The following is a 7,291-nucleotide window of genomic DNA, read 5'->3' as shown; positions in this document are numbered from 1 at the left end:
GAAAGGAGTGGGGGAAAGTAGTGGGAAAAGTTGTATATAGCATGAATCTAGGACGTGGTTCAAAGTGGAAATGAAGGGGGAAAGTTGTATAGCATGAATCTAGGACGTGGTTCAAAGAGGAAAGGAATGGGGGACAGTTGTAACGCATAAATCTAGGACATGGTTCAAAGAGGAAAGGAAGGGGCGAAAGTACTAGTTCAAAAAGGAAAGGAAGGGACAAGGCTGTAGAGTTTGAGCAGGACTAGATTTTCTGCGCTCACATAGGGAAATGTGTCTAAAGATAACAAAACTGGGACCAACACAAATATGCTCCTTGGTTGTTTATTCTTTGTTGCAACAGACTGTGCATGACCACAGTACATCGGTAGATGCACATGGTGCTGGTGCGTCCACTGTCCCGTGCAACTCATTAGCTGTTGTTAATCTAAGGCCCTGTTTGGTTAAAAACTCCTAGTCCCTCCCTGCTTGGTTCCAGGGACTAAACATGGACTAGAGGTTATTAAATGACATGCTAAAAGACCATGTTACCCCTAGTAATGAACTAATAGAGACAAGGTGCGATGCGTGGCAGGGGCAACTGTTGGAAAAAGTCCCAAAAAGACTCCCTCGGGGTCTTCTTTCTTTAGTCCAAAATGCCCACTTTTAGTCCCTAAAAGTCCCTCCTGTTTGGTTTAGATGGGACTGACACGGAGTTTTTTTAGTCCCTACACCAAAATGTCCCTGTAAACAAACACCCTCTAATAATGCCGCTGGAAAATTGATGCAATGCCACAGTTAAAAGCAAATTACATGTTTAACGAATTTTATTGTTAATATAATCTCTATGTTAATATTAATCAATGCCATCGTTTGAGAAATGCTACTGTCTTGCTTTCTTTCCCATTTAGATAAGGTAGATGCTTCTTTTTGTTGGCTTCTGTGTCATCCACCGTTATTGACCACTAATTGTTTCTTTGCACCTCTGTGTAAACAGGGTTATCTACTTCACCTCGTTGCCATTGTGAGCTTTTGTTGCACTGCACAAAACACTTTTGTTTTAAGAGTGTTTTGTGCAGTTCAACCAAAATGTCACACCGACAACGTTGCTTGATTGCTTGATCTTAGTGGAACTGCACAAGAGGAGATCTTACTTCCTATCCGTAAAGGCGAATTTGGTTCAGATCTTCTTCTTGTGAGTTGTTTGAATTCCGCATCATGAGAGGTCAGTACTAGCCTTCTTTCACATGATTCTGTAGTGTGCTTTCATATGTTGTGCTACTTGTACGATAATGTTGCTTGATTTTAGTGAATTGCGCAAATGGAGACAAGACTTCCAATCTGTATGTGCACCGTAATATCCCATTGAGGTAAGATAAGGATATTTCACAACTGCTGGCCTGTATTTTGCCACTTTCATCAGAAAATTAAGTTTAGTACTATACTTGTGCTCCCTAATTGGCATGCCAAATCTTACATTGAAGGCGAGGCTTGTCTGTTATTGAACCAAGTGATGAAGGGGAAGAACAAGCGGAAGAAAAACAAAAATCAACTCCCGGTGCTGTAATGAAGCACTGGAACTGTGATGACACAAGTAATGATATAGTTTTGCATCTTAATTTATTGCTATGGCTGGAACGAGCAATTGTTTTTCCACTAATTTGATGCCACTCTTAATGTAATATGTAATTATCTCTACTTGTGCAAACAGGGATCTTCTTTGAAGATACCATATATTTTAGTGGAACTGCACAAGAAGATGTTGGAAACATTAAACTAATCGAGGAGTATATAGTAAGCATGGCCACCACCATAGATAGCAACACATGGTTTCGGAGAAATGCTTCATCTGTATGCTCTACACAATAAGCCTCCTGACAAAGGTTGGTACTCGCCCACTGATTTCATCCATATGATTGAGCTTTGTCATCTCTATTATTGTTGTGCTACTATTTAGATACTATCATGAAAAAGTGTATTGTCCTTGAGAAGTGCTTCATCTGTGCTATTTTAAATATTTCCTTTCCTTTTTTTGAGCAAACATGGATTCTAGCATTTAGTAGTCCTCTTGTCTTTGCACAAAAGGATCATCTTCCTCTGAAGAAGAATATGGAGTACGTGAAGTGACTAGTTCCGATTATGCCAAGATGAAGAAGCCCTGTCTATCTTCTCATCAGAAGGAGCAGTTAAAGGATGGTTACATTACTCCCCACAAGACCAAACTAACTTCAGCTCAGAAGGACTGACAAATCTCCATTTTTTTGTTGTGATGCGCGAGTACAATGTTGTTCTAGGATTCTTTCTGGTGAGTTCCATTTTCTAAAAGTGTGCTCTACATGGACCATGTATGTGCCTGTTGAAACTATCAATTCATAGTACAGTTTGCTTTATACTAATCACTTTTTTGTATTTGTCCAAACAGGGGTGCTCAACTTGGTTTCAATGGGAACTGCACGAAATGTTCATGAATACATCGAATCATTCATTTCCACCACAAGAAAGGAGGTGTCGATAAGTTCAAGGCGTTGCAACATATAAGGGCGAAATCATACAAGCTACGCGCGAATTTGGTTGATTTTGGGGGAACTGCACAAAAAGAACAGCTGGTTTATTAGCACGAGGTGCCATGTCAATGTCCGAACTGATGGAAAACCCTGCCCATTCCACAATCGTAGGCATTTGATATTTTGGAATGGGACAACCTTGTCAAATTTTGCTCATTGATTTTAGCAAGGCGTGCGTTTGATATTTCTGAATGGGACGCCCTTTGCTGTCAGCAGTGTCGATCAATTTTTTCTTTATTCTTTAGTTGTGAAGTAAATATTGCCTCTGACATGTGAGTCGCTGAGATGCATAATCATCAATTGTTTTGAATGTTCTCTTTGAATTGCCAGGCCTGTGTGTTTGATTGCAATGTACAGAAACGCTAAAAAGCTGCTCAAACTCTTTGTACTCCTTATGTTCCTTTTTACTTCGCACATTGTGGAAGTGTATACTTTTTTGTATAAGATTGGTCAAAGTAGAGATACTTTGACTGTAGACAAAACTTGTATGCAGACTAGAAAGGACCGGAGGGAGTACATGTGAAACTGCTGCAAACGAGGTGATCACCCTGGGAATAATGCTAGTACGTATTGCTTTGCATGTTCATCCAATGCCAGTGATACAGGAATTCAAACTAATCGAAATAAATTCAGTCATACACGGTCGGGTTTCATATAAACATGCCGGATTTCATTACATTTCATACATTCTTCAACTAAAAAGGGGTGTGCTGGAGGTATAATTAATTAACTGAAGCTACCCACCTGTGTCCCGCTGAGCTGAACAGAAGCTTCAGTGACTTAACTGTAGGTGCAGTTGCGTAACTGACATGTGGCATGTTCGGACCACGTGTCAGTCAGCCAACTGCATCAGCAGTTAAGTAGAAGCAGCGTTCTTATCCAGCGCAGCTCTCCGACTCCACGTCGCCGCCAAGAAGCTAACCGGCCGTCAATGGTCAACCCGCCTAGCTTTGCTTCAACCGGAGGGTAGCAGCGGTGGCCTTACTTGGACCCGAGCGGCGGCGACCTACCGTGTTCTACTCTTCCTCGTTTTTTGTGTGGCGCGGCCTCGTTGGCAGCGGGGCGGGGCCTCGGTGGAGCCGGCGATGTCCTCTATCTCGTTGCCGGCGGGCGGCGCCTCAGTGGAGCGGTGGAAATCCTCCCCCACGTTGCCTGCAGGGTGGGGCCTCGGCAGAGCCGGCGATGTCCTCTACCTCGCTGTTGGCGGGGCGGGGCCTCGGCAGAGCCGGCGGTGTCCTTTGCCTCGTTGTTGGCGCCGCGGGGCCTCGGCGGAGCAGGGCCTCGTTGACGCCAGCGGAGCAGGGACTCCTCGGAGCGGGCATTGTCCTCTGCCTCGTCCTCGATCTTGCGAAACAGCGTGCTTCATCGCCCTCTTTGCTAGACTCTTTGTAGGCGGCCACAGCCTCCGCCACCCGCATGCGGTACCGCCAGCGCTCGAGGCGGCCCTTGCGGGCGGAGCGGTACGAGTCGAGCAGCACCTCTTGCTCCGCGGCGATCTGCTCCTCCGCTTGCAGGTGCTCCTGGAGGAGATGGTGGTTGTAGGCGGCGTCGGCCTGTGCCTCCCAGAACTTCTCCTCACGCATCTGCCTCACCCTGTCCATATATTGGGCACGGGCCTCGCCGATGGTCATGGTGCAATGCACCGGCAAGGATGGCGCGGAGGAGGGGGTTGGCGCCGGATCGTCGACTACCATGTTCTCCATTGGGACGTCGTCATCCGCCGGCTGCCTGCCGGCCAGCCGATCGGCAGCAATGGATGCCATCTCCTTGTGGTCCATCGTCCGCCCGTCCCAAAGAGCGCTGGAGCGTGAGGAAGCCATGGTGGGCAGTAGTGGTGTGGAGAGGAGAAAGGGAACAGATGCGGATGACTACGGCTATGCCCGGCGCAGCAGTTTATATAGCAATGGTGGGCGGGCGGAGGGACGGACGTGTGGCGCCGGAGTAGCCGCCTCGGCAACCACGTATCATTAATGTGGACGGTGGATGGACGGACGGACGACACTTGTGTCGTTTGAAGGCGGAGCAATCGCCTGCACCGGGAAGCGGGGCGGTCGGCGCTGACTGTTTCGGGCGGAAAGCGCACGCGGGCGAGGAGATGACTTTACTTGGAGAGGATGACAATGGAGACCCACCAAGTCCATAGCCTCACGTACGCAAGTGCCTCTCTATATAATATATATATATATATAATTTATTTTGCTTCCTCCTGGTTTCCTGACATCACGGTACCACACCATTGTCAACCTATGTAGTAGTCAATAAACGAGAGAATTGCACAAGAAGCGGCCGACGGCTGGGACCAAGCAACTCGAGCAGTATTTGTGTTTTTGAGTTGTGAGCACTTCAGAGTTTTTTGATGTTTAGCCCTGATATTAATTTTTCTCCTCTGAACAACAACAAAAACATCGCTGCAAGTATTAACTGGGCGGGCTATGGCCGTCTAGCCCAGGCCAGATATCCAGCCTAGATATTAATTTTTTTTCAAGCTGAAAATGGCTAGCCCGGTTATACTTTTTTTTAGGAATACCCGGGCAAGGTCAAGTTGTTATTCTCTGCCCCGCTGGGCTGCAAATCTTTTCTAGGAGGGATGCATTAGGCTTAACAAGAAAATGGGCTTTAAGAAATAATAAATGGGATGTAATTATAAAAACTGGGCAGTAACTATAAAAAATGCACCAAACACGTGATTATAAAATATTATTTTTGGATATTGAAAATTTTAATTTCATTAATTGTTGCGAGCGCAATGTTTCGTTGGATTTTTACGTAATATAAATTTGTATTGAAATTGTATTTAATCTGACTAGAAATTTCGGGATAAAAATATTTTGGATCCCATTAAAATGTGGGAAATTTTATTGAATTTTGTTTTGAACGGTTGGTTGAAATGGGCTATACTTTTAACAAACTGTAAATGGGTTGTAGTAAATTCCATTAGAATTAAAATAAATGGGCTACACATTCTTACAAATCTCAAATGGGCTATAAGTTCTCTGCCACACACTTCTGGCTTTACTAAGTTGACGCGTCCCCTAAAAAAACAGAGTTGACGCGTATGCAAGGCTTTGTCAACTTATAACCAACACACGGTTCTAGCAACAGTGGCCGTTGGATGTCCATCCAACGGATGTCGTGCTTCTTCTTCAATCTCGGATATTCTAGCTTCACCCTCCCAAAAAATGATTCCTCCCCCTAACATCTGGGGCGCACCGTTTCGGAAGCTGACCTATGGGCCTACTAAGTTGACGTACCAAGGGCTTTGTCAACTTAGTCAATATAAACGATTCTAGCCGTAGTGACCGTACGATGTTCATCCAACGACCGTCGTGCTTCTTCAACCTCTGGTCTTCTTGCTCCAGCCGCCCAAAGCAGGCCGGTCGTCCCGCCTGCTCCTGCCTCTCGTGGCCGGCTGTGCTGCCGCGGAGGCCTCACCGCCCCTACTACTCCCACCGTTGGCCAGGCCATCCCTCCACTCACCTACACACCCTGTTATTCTATGGCGACAGCAGCGCAGCCGAACCAGTGAACCCTCGTACTCCTCTCCGCATGTGCATCCACTGTCGCGTCCTCCCCGGCTCTGCGTCGTCCCCTTCCTAGGCCTCACCGTCGTCCACCGCCCTGGTTCTCTCGGCATGGCGTGGTCAACGTGATCAAGGAACGACTTCCGTCGGACATGGACTGTACATGGAGAGGCTGACAGCTGGGTCCACGGCAGCCGCAAGGAAGTGCCTCCTTATTACGCGCAAAATAATTATTCCTCCACCTGACAGTGGGGACCCACCGGACGGGCCATCATATTTCGTGAAAAAAATGATTCGCCCCCTGACTGCTGGGACCCACGAGCTACATCTTCGCACGCAACGAAGTGCGTCCGGGAAAAAAACAATTCGCCCCCCTGACTGTTGGGACCCACCAGCTACATCTTCGCACGCAAGGAAGTGTGTCCGAAAAAAAATGATTCGCCCCCTGACTGTTGGGACCCACCAGCTACACCTTCGCACACAAGGAAGTGCGTCAGGGCAAAAAAACGATTCACCCCCTGACTGCTGGGACCCAGCAGCTACACCTTCGCACGCAAGGAAGTGCGTCCGGGCAAAAAGCAAAACGATTCACCGCCCTGACTGCTGGGACCCACCAGCTACATCTTCGCAGGCAAGGAAGTGCCTGACAGTCAGGACCCACCTGGTCGAAGCCTATGTAGCGTTGTCATTCTGGTCGCGAACATGTACGTACATACTGGTCGATGTAGAGGCGCGCACGTGTCGTAGTAAAGGCGCGCACGTGTCTTAGTAGAGGCGCACACGTAGCATGTACACGTACGTATAGCGGCCAGGGTGCAAGAAAGAAAATACGGCCACGTATGTGTACATACGGGCAGGTTCTCGAACGCCTACTCGCCCATACATACGGCCAGGGCTCGTGTACATGGCTGGGTCGGAACGGAGAAACATCGTCGTCATCGTGTTCATGGGGAGGCAGCGGAATGCGTCATGTTCATCGGGAGGCAACGGAACACGTGGGAGCCAACCGGTTGGGTCGGAACAGAATGCGTGGCCGTGTTCATCGGGGGGGCTTGGACGGAATAGACGATGGAAACAAGGCCTGATGTACCACAAAATGGAGGAAACGGACCTCCTACGGTCGAAACGGGGGTCCTGTTGATCAGGAGGGGTGTGGCATACCGCAAAACGGAGGAAACGGACATCCTACAGTCGAAACGGGGGTCATGTTGATCGGGAGGGGTGTGGCGT

The sequence above is a fragment of the Triticum aestivum genome, chromosome 6A (assembly GCF_018294505.1).
Source record: "Triticum aestivum cultivar Chinese Spring chromosome 6A, IWGSC CS RefSeq v2.1, whole genome shotgun sequence".
Lineage (NCBI taxonomy): Eukaryota > Viridiplantae > Streptophyta > Magnoliopsida > Poales > Poaceae > Triticum > Triticum aestivum.
The sequence above is the reverse complement of the archived record's forward strand: the minus strand, read 5'-3'. Positions refer to the sequence as shown.